At 35.3% G+C, this 14,947-nt stretch overlaps 1 protein-coding gene across 7 annotated transcripts in view; it reads right to left on the reverse strand.

Moving 5' to 3' along the window:
* Window positions 1–14,947, reverse strand: part of Kpna4 (karyopherin subunit alpha 4) — a 64,005-nt gene that overhangs the window by 37,688 nt on the left and 11,370 nt on the right. Inside the window, exon 1 of one of the 7 annotated variants that reach the window (XM_078043588.1) lies at window positions 2,277–2,300. The exons of the other annotated variants lie outside the window; for them this stretch is intronic. The gene's annotated coding sequence lies outside the window, so the exon portion shown is untranslated. Of the gene's footprint in view, window positions 1–2,276; window positions 2,301–14,947 lie in introns of those variants that run through there. 7 annotated transcript variants of the gene reach the window in all.

Here is a 14,947-nt window from a genome sequence, read left to right on the forward strand (position 1 = left end):
AAGAAGGGATGGGGGGCTGGGATTGTGGCTCAGCAGTAGAGCACTTGCCTAGCATGTGCAGGGCCTGGGTTCAATCCTCAGCACCACATAAAAATAAATAAGTAAAATAAAGTTATTGTGTCCAACTACAATTAAAATAAATAAATAAATATTTTTTTTTAAAAAAGGGATGGGACCAAAGCAGGACTGAAATCCAGCTGGGCAAAGAAGTGCTGTAGCTCCATGTCTAGCATTTGAAGCACTTGGCATTATGACACTCTCTTCCAAAACTCTGCCCCTATGACTTTGCTGGTTTCAGTTCATGTGGCCTCTTTGTTGATTAGTCTCTGCTTAATTCCTGAAACTTTCTTCAGCAGATGTTCCATGGTACTGGCCTTTCTTAAAATTGGGGGTTTCCACTGCAGCATGGGGTTCCTCCTCACATCACCACCTATTGCTCTATTAAGGGCAGCTTGCAGGGACTCCAACCCTGGTGCACTTTGCTTGGTCTCTCAGATCTTCTTGAAATCTCGGTGTAAGCCTCCATGACCCCTGAACTCTGCCATCATTCATTCCTACAGAACCAGCACCACATGATTTATACCAAAGTCTGTCACCACCTTGAATAGTAGGCCAAGAATTTCATGGCTACAGCAGGTTCATTGCCGGGGCAGCAGAGCACAGTGAAACAACTTCCTAGGCCCTCTTATTTAAGCAGAGTGCCCCACTAATCTCTTCTCAAAAAATTTTACTTGTCCGCCCTTAAGTCTGAAATGCTCCCAAGTCTCTTGAGCAAAGTCTCTCATTCCATAGTTCCAGTTTTGCTCACATTTTCTGGTCAAACTCCAAGTTTATCAAATTTTTTTTTAATGTTTATTTTTTAGTTGTAGTTGGACACAATATTTTTATTCATATGTGGTGCTGAGAATCGAACCCAGGGCCTTGCATGTGCTGTACCACTGAGCCACAACCCCAGACCCCAATTTTTCAAATTTTTCTGCTTTGCTTTCTACTCTTGATCTTCACAATAAACTTGGCTAAAAGCCACTAGCAATACCCATGCCATTACCTGAATGCTATGCTGCCTAGACATATTTCCTACATTGAGATTTCATCTCACTGCAATTAGAATGGTAGCCATCAAGAATACAAATATTAAAAATGCTTAGAGAGGATGTGGAGAAAGGGGAATATTCAACACTGTTGGTGAGATTAGTACAACCACTATGGAAATCAGCATGGAGGTTTCTGAAAAAAATCGAGGAATGCCACTACCATATGACCCAGCTATATAACACTCGTTGGTATATACACTCAAGAATTAAAGTCAGCATACTATATTGTCATACCTATATTTATAGCTGCACAATTCATAATAGCCAAATTATGGAACAAATACAGCTGTCTATTAACAAACAAGTGGATAAAGAAAATGTGTTAATGATGTCATAAAGAAGAATGGAATTATGTCAACTGAAGAAAACTAGATTAAACTTGAGAGCATTATGTTAAGTGAAATAAGCTAAATTCAGTATATTTTCTCTCATTTGTGGAAGTTAAAGAGAAGAAAAAGGAAAAGAAATGCATTAGGGGAATCATGAAAATCTAAGGGATACTAGTTAAGATAAGGAAAGGCATTGGGGGGAGGAACGGAGGAAAAGGGGATATATGGAGAGTGATATTGACCACATTAAATTGTTATATCATCTGCATGTATGAATATGTAACAACGAACCCCATTATCTATAAATGTAATGCATCAATAAAAGAACAGAAAAAGAGTTTTAACATCCACTATCTTAATCATTATAGCCTCAAGAGTTAAGAAGAAACCTTATTTTTTTTAAACAAATAAGCAAACTGAGGTTTAGAGAAATTAAAGAACTTGTCCAATGACTGCCAGGATTAGAACCCAAAGCCAACAAAGCCATCCATTAAGCCACAGTCTCCCATACATATGAAAGACAGAATAAGCCAATTTGAGAACACAAGTTGTGCATCACTAATCTGAAAATCTGAAATGTTGCAAATATCAGAATTTTTTTTTTTTTTTGGTACTGAGGATTGAACCCAAGGGTGCTTAACCACTGAGTGACACCCGTGTCATTTTTTTTTTTTAAATATTGTTTTTAGTTGTAGTTTGATAGTTCGACACAATACTTTTTTTTTATGTGGTAATAAGGATTGAACCCAACACCCTGCATGTGCTAGGTGAAAGCTCCACTGCTGAGTCACAACCCCAGCCCACACCTACCATTTTTTTGAAAAATTATTTTTATTTTGAAAGACAGTCTCACCAAGTTGCTGAGGGTGACTTTGAACTTGAGATCCTCCTGCCTCAGCCTCGTGAGTTGCTGGGATTACAGGCGTGCTCAGGAAAAAAAAAAAGCTGAACATTTCTGAGTGTTAACATATGCCCAAAGTGAAAAACTTCACACCATGAAACTGTTTCATACTAAAATTATTAAAAGTAGTACATAAAATTACCTTCAGAGTATGTGTATAAGAGGTATATTAAATATACACGAATTTTGTGTTCAGACTTGTGTCCTATCCTCAGGATATCTCATTATGTATATGCAAATAGTGGAAAATCTTTGGTCCCAAACACTTCTGATAAGGAATACTCAATTTGTATTACCAGGACAAAGGGACTTTGCATATAACAGAAAAGCAATAAACTCTAATATTACTTTTTAAAAAACTATGTCCTACATCTCACACAAAAGATGTATTACTTAAAAAACTGCTTTCAATAAAGTTAATAAAGCAGACTTCTGAGGGACAGAGTTATTTCTAATTTATAAAAAGTTTTGGACTGGGATTGTGGCTCAAGCCAGCCTCAGCAGATTAGTGAGGTCCTAAGCAACTTAGGGTTCAATCCTCAGGACCACATAAAAACAAATAAAGATATTGTGTCCAACTACAACTAAAGAAAAAAATTTTAAGTTTTTATGGGGCTGGGGTTGTGGCTCAATGGTAGAGTGCTTGCATGTGTGAGGCACTTAGTTTGAGCCTCAGCATCACATAAAAATAAAATAAAAATAAAAGTTTAAAACAATCAAACCTTAAAAATAAAGAAGTTTTTATTAGTAACCCCTCCATCTAATGTAGCAGGATTGGGGTATAATGAGCTCTAACTTCTTTTCATTAAAGCAAACTATTAAATAAGTCCTTCCACTATAGTACATTTTATTAAATTTAGAGATTGATAATTTAGAACTACTAAAGAATTTATAAATCAACTTAACATTACCAAGAACATAAGATTAAGGCTATTACTACTCATAGAAACTCTTTGCAAAGTAAGAGCACTAACAATCTTTGCTATAGGGCAAGAAAAGATTATAAACAAACTGATAGAAAACATCCTATGCACTTGGCCTGGCAACATTTACCCACGCTTTTCACTCCAAAAATCCAATCCCTTAGAAGTGGTATCAGAAATTTAGACACTTTCAAAGTCACAACCTATTCTAAAATCAAGGACTTTCATTTCTGAGGGCCTGTGAAAGAGTACGTAAGGTTTCTTTTTCTAAGTTTCCCCTTATCTTAGACATGTTTTGCATATTCCATGAAAATATATCATTATGTATTCACGATTTACACTGATCCAGTAAGCAGTGCTGTCAATTACAAATCCCCCTCAAAACTACCAAACTGGTCAAAAGCTTATTCATTAGCTGAAGAGCTATGCAAAGGACAAAGTCTATAAAGGGGGAAGGAGAAAAAGATAGGAGGCAGAGGATGGGAAGATGGGAAGTTGGGAGGTTGAGAGGTCTACAATTTAGGCAGTATAGTTTCTATAAGAATCATAAAAAAAAAGTCAGTTCAAAAATCGCAATGTAAAGCTACTTTGTGACTCTGGTATAGTTGCTCAGTGTTTTCCTATTTTACACTTTTCTCACCTTAAACTGTAATGTAATACCAAAAGGATATAGAAATCACTGAGCTTTTTTTTTTTTTTTTTTTTTTAGTTTTGGTAGTAGAGATAATTATTAAACAAGAAATATGTGTGTGTGTGTGTGTGTGAGAGAGAGAGAGAGAGAAAGTCAACAAATGGAGCTGGGCATGGTGGTGCATGCTTAAACAGCTCAGGAGGCTGAGACAGGAGGATCATGAGTTCAAAGCAGGCCTCAGCAGATTAGTGAGGCCCTAACCAACTTAGAGACCCTGTCTCTAAATAAAATATAAAAATGGGCCGGGGATATGGCTCAGGTGTGCCCGTGGATTCAATACCTGATACCAAAAACAAACAAATAAACACCACCAACAAAAAAACTCAACAAATGGAAAAAAATATTAGGAAACATTACTGAGGAAGGGCTGGGGATGTACCTCAGTGGTAAAAAGTGCTTGCTTACTATGTGTGAGGCGATGGTTTGCTGGATTCCCAGAAAAGGCAGACAAAGAAACAATAGGAGATGAAGTGAAATACAATTAAATAAAGTCAATACAAATCAAGCTTTAACATGATTGCTGAAGGAATCTAATTTCTCTGCTGATGTGGTATATTCCCAGATGAGAAAAAATATTTTTTTCCAGTTTATAAAACAATGTTAAAAGGAATTTTAAAACTCAAAAGAGAGACTGAGGAACATTTACTTCCCTTCTATTTTATAAGAACATAATACATTTAAATTCATGTTTTTCTTATGGAAACATTTAAACAAAGAGCATTACAGGATTCTGCTGCTAGGAAAAACAGAAATCATTTAAACTACTTAATTTTATTTATAGAGAAAGAAACTAAGTCCCAGTGACTACCATAAGAATACCAAGGCTCAGATATTCTGGACCCAGTCCAAGTGTTCTTTCTACCACACCACATATTATTTTTTCATTGAAGGTGTCTACCTATTGCATGCATACCTCTTCAAATAAACTACTTTTCTGTTCCCCCTCGGTGTTCAATAATATTAATATTTTGCTGGGTGTGGGTGGCACACACCTGTAATCCCAGCAACTCGGGAGGTTGAGGCAACAGGATCACTAGTTCAAAGCCAGCTTCAGCAGAATAGTGAGGCACTTAGCAACTTAGCAAGACCCTGTCTCTAAATAAAATATAAAAAAGGGCTGGGGATATGGCTAAGTAGTTAATCACCGCTGGGTTCAATCCCTGGTACCCCCCGGCCCCCACCACAATTTACCAATTAATTTTTCTTTGTGAGTTCAGAGTCAAAGTTTTCAAATTTAACAGGAAAATCTTCATAAAAAAGAATTTTTTTAAAAGGAAAGTTTATTGCTTTGCTAGAAAAAGAGAAACAAAGGGGAATCCTTGTCCCAGAGGCTGTGATTCTGCCCATCAGAATCCCATCAGCAGGAATACTTTTTTAAAAATTATTTTTACTTGTAGATGGACATAATATCTTTATTTTGTTTGTTTATTTATTTATTTATTTTTTAATGTGGTGCTGGGATCAAACCCAGTGCCTCATGCATGCTAGGCAAGTGCTCTCCCACTGAGCCACAACCCCAGCCTATAAAAAGGAAAATTAATGAATTATTTTGCTAAAGCAGTATAATGGAATTGCCATTACTAAGATAGGGCATACTGATTAGCAGGTTTGGTGAGTAATACCACTTTCCAACATGCTAAGTTCAAGATGCTTATTATAATATATCAAAATGAAATGGTAAGAAGTCAAATGAGCCTGCAGTTCAAGAAAGGCTGGGTCTAAAATTATCAATTCAGAAAGCTATCAATTTAGAAATAATATTTAATAGAGTGAGCACAACCCTAGGCATCACAAAATAAGAAACAATGAACAGTCATTGACATTGAAAAACATCAGGAATCTATGGAAATCTAGAACTAAGTAAAAAAGTTACTTTCCAAGGGAGTATAATTAATTATATCAAGTGCTAGTGATGGACCAAGTGTCAACTGAGGACCACTGAATTACTAAATATATATACATAAAGTAATTTGACACAGTTAATTATCATCATAGAATCAGATTCTAATACTCCCTTTCCCACATCCAATATAAATCCTGATTTGTTTCTATTATTATTTATTCCCCTATCTGGGCATTTCAACAAGCTTAACCATATTACTCAAGATCTAATGCTTCTAACCTACATCTCACTTACTTGCTACAGTATTTCACCTGAGTAAGTTACAGAACTAAAACTAAGTGCTGGTATCAACAATACATTAAAACTTCTCCAAAACAAAACCACACCCACAGTTTAAGGACAGTTCCATTTCTGATGAAATCATGGTATTATTAGGACAATCCTTTGACTAAATTTGTGTAAACTGTCCTTTAGCTAATGTAGCCAGCGCATAGATTACATTTTAATATAAACATTCAAGGTAACTACGTCTCTAAGATGGACTTAAATTTCAACCATGAAATATGTCAAATATACAAAAAGGAAAAATTCATGACACTGGTGTTTTGTTTTTTTTTTTAATGTGTATATTGCCAGGGATCAAACCTAGGGCTTTATCCATGCTGGCAACCACTTACCCACTGAGTTCCAAATGCAGCCCAACACTCATGCTTTAATACATGTCACTATTATTTTTTTTAAAAGAAATTTAAATGTTAAAGTGTTATAAGGACTGCTAAAATCTCACTTCACTGACAACCCTGTTCATGCCTTTTTTTTTCCTACCCAGAAACAACTGAATTTGATTAATTCTCTTGGTTGTTTTAGCTGTATATCACCATGTCTTCAATAGTTTTATAATTTCAATTTTTTACAAGTATGGTATCATACCATACATACTCTTTAAAAAATTTTCAGGGAAGTTCTGGGTTCAGAGGAAAGCTAGAGTGGAAGGTATAGATTATTTCCATATATTCTCCACACCCACTCCCAAAGCCTCCTATCAACTTTGTTACAATTGATGAACCTACATTAACATATCATTACCACCCAAAATGACAGCATACATTAAGAAATCACTTCTGGTATACATTCTCTGTTTTTTAAAATATTTTTTTTTAGTTGTTGATGGACCTTTATTTTAGTTATTTATTTATATGTGGTGCTGAGTATTGAACCCAATGCCTCACACATGCCAGGCAAGCGCTCTACCACTGAGCCACAACCCCAGGCCATTCTGTGGATTTTTATAAATGTGTAATGATACAACTACTATTACAGTGTCAAGAGTACTTTCACTGTCCTAAGAATCCCATGTGTTCTGCCCAATGCAGATCCTTCGTAACCAATGACTGTAAATTTTAACAGTCTCCACAGTTTTTCCTTTTCCAGATCATCATATAGCTGGAATTGTGTAGCATGTAGCCTTTTTGGATTGACTTCTTTTATTTAGTGACATACAGTGAAGGTTTCTCCATGTCTTTAACATGGCTCAGTAGCTCATTTCTTCCTAGTGCTGGATAATATTCCATTGTCAGGATGTATCATAGTTTACTTATCTATTCTCCTACCAAAGGACACATCTTGGGAGCTTCCAAGTTTTGGTGATTTTAAACAAAGTTACCATGTGAAAACATAAGTTTTCAACTTGTCTGGGTTACTACCAAGGTGTACAACTGCTGGATTATATGGTAAGAGTACACTCAATTTTGTAAGAAAACTGCCACAGTGTCTTCTCAAGTGGCCCTTTTCATTTTGTCTAAGGTTCCAGCAATGAATGAGAGTTCCTAATTTTCACCAGCATTTGAAGTTATCAGGGTTTTGTTAACTGTAAAATAAACGTAACATAAAATGTATTATCTTTCCATTTTAAAAAATTGTAGTAAAAAACACAAAACATAAAACTTTACTATCTTAATAATTTTCAAGTATATAGTTCAGCAGTATTAAGTTCACATTATTGTGCATCCAATCTCCAAAACACTTTTCATTTGGTAAAACTGAAACCATATACCTAAGCAACTACTCCCTACTTCTCCATTTCCCCAACCCCTGGCAACCATGATTCTATTCTTTGTTTCTATGCATTTGGCTATTCTAAATATCTAAGGGGAATCATAATATTATCTTTTTTAAAATAACATAATGACACACACAGAGTTGTATCCATTTATCCTTTAAAGGACACTTGGATTGCTTCCATCTTTTGAATGTTGTGAATAATGCTGCTATAAACCCAGGGTAAAAATATCTCTTTGAGTTCCTGCTTTCAATTCATTTGGTTAGATACCTGGAAGTGAAATTGCTAGAACATATAATCCTATTTTTAGTTTCTTTTGGAAGTATAAACACAGGGCCTTGCCCATGCTAGGCAAGTGCTTTACCACTGAACTACACTTCCAACCCTTCTTAAAATTCAGAGACAGGTTCCTGCTAACTGACCCAGGCTGGTTTCAAACTTGCAATCCTCCTTCCTCAGCATCCCAAATATCTGGGATTACCTATATGTGCAACCACACCCAGTTCTGCTTGTAATTTTCTGAGTGACTGTTTTCTATAGTAGATACCCCATTTACTTTAGCACTTATAAATGTACAAGGTTTCCAATATCTTTTTTTTTTTAAGTTTTAAGTGGACACAATACTTTATTTTTATTTATTTATTTATTTTTACGTGATGCTGAGGATCATACTCAGTGTCTCACCTGCACTGGGTGAGCACTCTACCACTAAGCACAACCCCAGGTCCAATTTCTCTATCTTCATCAACACCATTTTCTGTTCTTTAAAAACAAACAAACAAACAAACAAACAAAAAATAGTGGTTTCCTAATGGGCCAGAGATCATACCTCATTGAATCTCCCAAATGATGTCAAACATCTTTTTCATGTGCTTGTTGGTTATTTGTATATCTTCTTTGGAGAAATATCTACAAATCCTTTGCCTATTTTAAAATAAGGCTGTTTGGGTTTTACTGTTATTGAGTTTAAGCAGTTCTTTACATATTTTGGATAATAACCCCTGATCAGATAGACAGATCATTTGCCTAAGTTTTCTCCCATACCACAGGACGCCTTTTCATTCTCTTGATTGTTTGCCTTTTATTTTGATGTAGTACCACTTGTCTATTTCTATTTTAAGAGCTTTTTGTTTCTGAGATGTGGCCTATGTTGCCCAGACTGTTTTATTATTTATAGGTGCCAAATGATTCTCCCACCCTAGCCTTCTAAGCCACAGACTATAAGCACATACCATTGTATCCAGCTAATAGTTTTGTTTTGCTATAAAATGTTTGCTTTTTCAGAGTCTCATGAATGGGATGAGGGCCTGGTAAGAGAACTCAGCAAACTCCCTGGCCTTCTACCCTGTGAGCAAACAATAAGAATAAAATCATCCATGATTTAGGAAGTGGGCCTTCACCAGAAACTCAACCTGTGTCTTTATTTTGGACTTTCCAGCCTCCAGATCTGTGAGAAATAAATTTGTTATTTATAAGCACCCTACTAAGGGAAAAAAAATGTTTGTTATGGCATATCCAAGAAATCGTTGCCAAGACCAATGAAAACTCTCCCTATGTTTTCTAGTTTCAGATCTTACGTCTAAGAGTAAATTTCTGTATCTGATGTAAGGGTCCAAGTTTATTCTTTTGCATTCAAATTTTCTTCATAACATTTGTTGAAAAGACGAACGTATAGTCCAAAGTGTACTTTTCCACAACATGTAGTCTTACATCTTTGTCAAAGATCATTTTACTATCTATGTGAAAGGTTTATTTCTAGGTTCTCTATTCTGTTTCACAGGTTTATGTCTTTGTGTAAATACCATACTATTTTGATTACTGTAGCTTTGTAATATTTTATAGTCCAGATGTATGACACATCTAGCCTTGTTCTTATTTCTCAAGGCTGTTTTGCCTATGTGGAGTCCTTTGTGGTACCTTATGAATTTTAGGATCACATTTCTATTTCTGTTAAAAAAGAGTAATTGTCAGTATGCTTCGATAGGGATTGTACTGAATCTGTAGGTTGCTTTGGGAAATATGAGCATTTTAATAATATTAAGTCTTCCAATCCATGAGCACTGTCATTTCTTTCTGCAATGTTTTAGTTTTCAGTGTATAAATCTTTTACCTTTTTGGTTAAGTTTATTCCTAAATATTTTATTCTTTTTGATGCTATTATAAAGGTGATTGTTTTAAATTTTCTTTTTAGATTGAAACTTGTTAGCAACAAAAATACAACTTCCATTTTTACTGATACATTATTATTTACACAAAATTGCATTCAATATACCATATTTGAACACATACATAACAATCTGATCAATCTCATTTTCCTCTACCATCCCTTTCATTTCCTCCTTCCTCCCCTACAATTAGCTTTGGTATGCTGTTTTATGTACTGAAACTTTGCTGATTTTTTGTTAATACTAATAGGTTTTATTGTGTGTATGGAATCTTTAGGATTTTCTAATATCATGTCACCTGTGAACAAAGGTAAATTTTATTTCTATTTTTTTCTCATTTAATTCTCTAGCTAGGACTTCCAATACTATATTGATAGAAGTAGTGAGAGTGGGCATTCTTGCCTTGTTTCTGATCAAGGAAACTATCAGCACGGCATGGTGGTGCAACTTTGATCTCAAGTAGCAACTTAGCTAGGCCCTAAGAAATTAAGCAAGACCCTGTCTCAAAAAAAAAAAAAAAAATAAGAGGGCTGGAGATATTACTCAGTCATTGAGCACTCTGGGTTCAATTCCCAGAACCAAAAAAAAAAAAAAAAAAGCTGTCAGTTTTCCATCACTGAATTCTGATGGCCTATTTTTCACATACGTCCTTTATTATGTTGAGGAAATTCTTTTACCAATTTGTTGAATGTTTTTATCATGAAAGGGTTCTGAATTGCCTAAGGCTCTTTTTACATCAAGGGATATCATCATGTACATCTTGCCTTTCATTCTGTGTGTACTACATTGATTGATTTTCATCTGTTAAATAATCCTTGAACCCTAGAGATAAATCCTACTTGGTCAGAGTGGATGATCCTCTAAAGGGCTGTACAAGGCAGTGTGAGTGTTTTCTTGAGGAGTTCTATATGTATATTCATCATGGATAGTGGTCTGTGATTTTCTTATAGTGTCTTTTTCTGGCTTTGGTAGTCTCATAATATAACTTTGGAATAGTCTCTTCTCTTCAAATTTTTGGAAGTTTGAGTAAGACTGGTATCAGTTTTTCAAGAATTCTCAAATATTTGATAGAATTTACCAGTGATACTATCTGGTCCTAAGTTGTCTTCATTAGGAGATTTTTAAACTACCGACACAATCTTCCTACTAGTTAAAAATCTATTCAATTTAAAAAAAAAAAAAAACTTTAGTTGTAGATGAACACAATATCTTTGTTTTATTTATTTTTTTATGTGGTGCTGAGAATTGAACCCAGTGCCTCACGCACAGATTATAGTAGCTATGAGAAGAAAGTTAACAGAAAAGAACTAATGAAAATGACATTAACTAAATAATGTCATACTTAAAAGCTTATCTAAAACAAGCAAAAAAAAAAACCCTGCTCTTTCTAGGGGATGCTCTGAAGAAGCAAAGCATATTGTCTACTACGTTGACACCCTTCTCCATACCACAGCTGACTGGTGCTGGAACACAGGAAAGCACCTGACCTGAAAAATAAAAGTTCATAGCTGACTTGGTGTCCACAGGCAATATAGTGGGGGAAAAATTTCATATTGGGTTCATATGTTCTCACAAAGCCATTCCTATCAGAAATATTTAGTATAATTTGAGAACTGGCCCTTTAACTTTCCTAACAACCTACACTACTTGAACAAGTCTGAATAAAGGTAGGTTTCTTGTGTTACTAAAAGACTAATTCACCTACTAATGAAAATAATGGGCAAAGCCTTCTGTTGTTACCTTTTCACTCATAAACACATAAAAGTTTACTGGAGAAAAATCCTTTGCATGTAAAATGTAGTAAATCAATTTTCCTGGTCACATTTAACGACATGACAGGACTCACACTGTGGAATAACTTTTTTTCTTTTTGTACTGGGGATTTAGCCCTGGGGATGCTCTACCACTGAGCCATATCCTTAGTCCTTTTTTTAGAAAATTTTTATTTGTTGATGCACCTTCCTTCCTTCCTTAAAGTGTTGCTGAGGATCAAACCTAGTGCCTCATACATGCTCAGCAAGTGCTCTGCCACTGAGCCACAACCCCATCCCCACTCCAGTCCTTCTTATTTTTTATTTTGAGACAGGTACTTGCCGAGTTGCTTAGGGCCTTACTAAGTTGTTGAAGCTGTTCTCAAACTGATCCTTCAGCCTCAGCCTCCTGAGTTGCTGGGATTACAGGTATATACTTCCATGTCCAACTGAATAATTCTTTTAAAAATGTAAAAAAAAAAAAAAAAGGCAAATAACTGTTTTCCCCTGAATATGTGATGTTTCATTTTTCTTCTCATATGTGAAAGTACTTATGGAGAGAAACCCTTTGAGTGTGAAACATGTGAGAAGCCTTACAGTATTCCCAGTTCCTTCTAAGGACTGGGAAGATTCATGTAAAAAAAAAACCCTGTAAAGGCTTCAGATGGTCAAGTTTTGTTCAGTGGTACGAAAGGACTCATACAGTAGAAAAAACTCTGTGAATAAGCAATGTGGGGAAGTATTCAACTTTCACAGTTTCCTTTAAAGACACAAAAGGATTCACATTAGGGGAAAAAACCCTTTTGTCCTTTAAGAAAGGTGGTAATAACACTTTCAACTTTCCAGTTCTCTTTGAATAGCATGAAGAACTCACAATGGAGAAGACCCTTGTCTATGGAAATGTGGTGATGCCTTCAGTTGTTTCAGATCCATTCAGACTTAGGTGAAAAAAAATTTTTTTTTTTTTTTGGTATCAGGGATTAAACCCAAAGGTGCTTAACAACACTGATCTACATCCCATCCCTTTTTAAATTTTTAAAAAATTTGAGACACGGTCTCACTGAATTACTTAGGGCCTAAAATTGCTGAGGCTGGCTTTGAACTTGTGATCCTTCTGCCTCAGCCTTCTGAGCCACTGGAATTACAGTAGCACACTTCCTTCAGCTAGTGACCTCTTTCTTGATAAAAGCACCCGAGGTGTCTCAGAAGGGTCATAAAAATGTACCCTGGGTTGGGCAAGAGCATTACATCAGTGTGAAGATATGAAAGCAACATGCTTTTCTGGTAAATCTCTCTTTGTATATTGTTAGATTTAATTTTTATTTAAGTTTTTTTGCATCTGTATAATGTTGTACATATTGTGCATGTATGTGTGTGTAAAATCTAGTATATAGTATAAGTTTGTACATATAAGTATATATTATATAGAATATAATATTTGTAGTTAAAACTTAACATTTTATGCAACATTTTCTTTTAATTCTTTTAGAGTTTCCATCTCTCTACTTCCCTTAAATACATTTTCTTAAATGTTGTCCATTTTTTCCACTAAAGGCCTTAGCATCATATAAAAAACAAATTAAAAAGACTAATTCAAAACAAAAATTCCACTAAGATAGAATTTTAATTTTATAGATGCAGAAATTGAAACTGAAAAAAATATTAAATTTTCCTCATGGCATATAGCTAATGAGATACAAGTCTAGGTCATCCAATTCTTAGGAAAAAAAAAAAAAAAATCAAGCTTTTCCATAAATCTCAAGGTAAGAGTTATCAGACACGAAATATTTAGGATTTCCTTTCTCTTCAAACTTAAAGAATATAATTTAAGTTAAGGAATAAAAAGATATTATTATTACTACAACATAATAATATCTTTCATTATTATGATAATAAAATGATCTACTACAACCTATGGTCCCCATAGGGTCTTCAGGCCAGGGATCTGAGAGATCTTGACCTGCTAGAATAGGAACTTAATCTGTGTTATTCACTGCTTTGTCCTCATTGCTTACAACAGAACTTTGAACACAATGCTGAACAATTATTTGTTGAACAAATGATTTCAAAACAGGGAAGAGAATAAGGGGAAGTCAGTGAAAAAGAGTTACTTAGATAAGTTCAGATGTGACTCTCAGGTAGTAGAAAGCTGCCACAGCCCCAACTCATTTATCTTAATTAAGCTGTTAATTATCACAACAGTATTATTAAAATATCACTCAACATACAGTTCAAAGAGTACAACACCATAGTTTTTAGTATATTCACAAAGTTGTGCACTGATCACCACTAACTCCAGATGACTCTGATCATCAGAAACACAATTCTATCTCCTTAGCAGTCATTCTTCAATTTCCCTTTGTTCTAACCCTTGGCAACTAATTCATTATCTGTCTTTATGGAATTATCTATCCCAGGCATTTAATATTATAATTTGATGGAATATATATTTGATCCTATGACACATGCTGCTTCTAAAATCCTTTAGAATCTACTTTTCTTTCTTTTCTTTTTTTTAATACCAGCAATTGTACCCAGGGGTGTTTAACTTAACCACTGAACCACATCCCCAGCCCTTTTTGTTTTTTACTTTGTGACAGGGTCTAAGTTGCTTAGGGTCTCTACTAATTTGCTGAGGTTGGCTTTGAACTTGCAATCCTCCTGGCCTCAGTCTCCTGAGTCAATGGATTATAGGTGTGCAACACCACATCTGGGATCTCTTGGAATTTCTGAAGGCACAAAAATGTTTTTAGTATGCTACTGAGATGACTAGTTAGGCTAGAGGACCCCAGAATGGGCTGATCACCTGAAATACCAAAATATGATGAGACAGCAGGGACTTTTTCAGCCTTAACCCCCAACCTCTGGGGAAGAGAGGAGAAGGTTAACTGATAACCAATGGTTAATGATTAGTAAATCATGTCTATGTACTGAAGCTTCATAAAACATGTCCCCTCACCACCACCCTCAGCCAAAGGAGGGGGGGACTTGTTTGGCATGCTTCCACGTAGCTGAACATATGGTGGTGCCTAAAGGGTGGAATACTAGGAAAGGACATGGAAGCTCTGTGACACTTTCCATATACCTTACTCATCTGGCTGTTGATCTACATCCTTTGTAATGTCTTTAAGTAAACTGTGTCCCTGAGCTCTGCGAGCTGCTCTTGCAAATTAACTGAACCAGGAGGGGGT

This window comes from Ictidomys tridecemlineatus, chromosome 3 (genome assembly GCF_052094955.1).
Source record: "Ictidomys tridecemlineatus isolate mIctTri1 chromosome 3, mIctTri1.hap1, whole genome shotgun sequence".
In the NCBI taxonomy this organism is placed as follows: Eukaryota; Metazoa; Chordata; class Mammalia; order Rodentia; family Sciuridae; genus Ictidomys; species Ictidomys tridecemlineatus.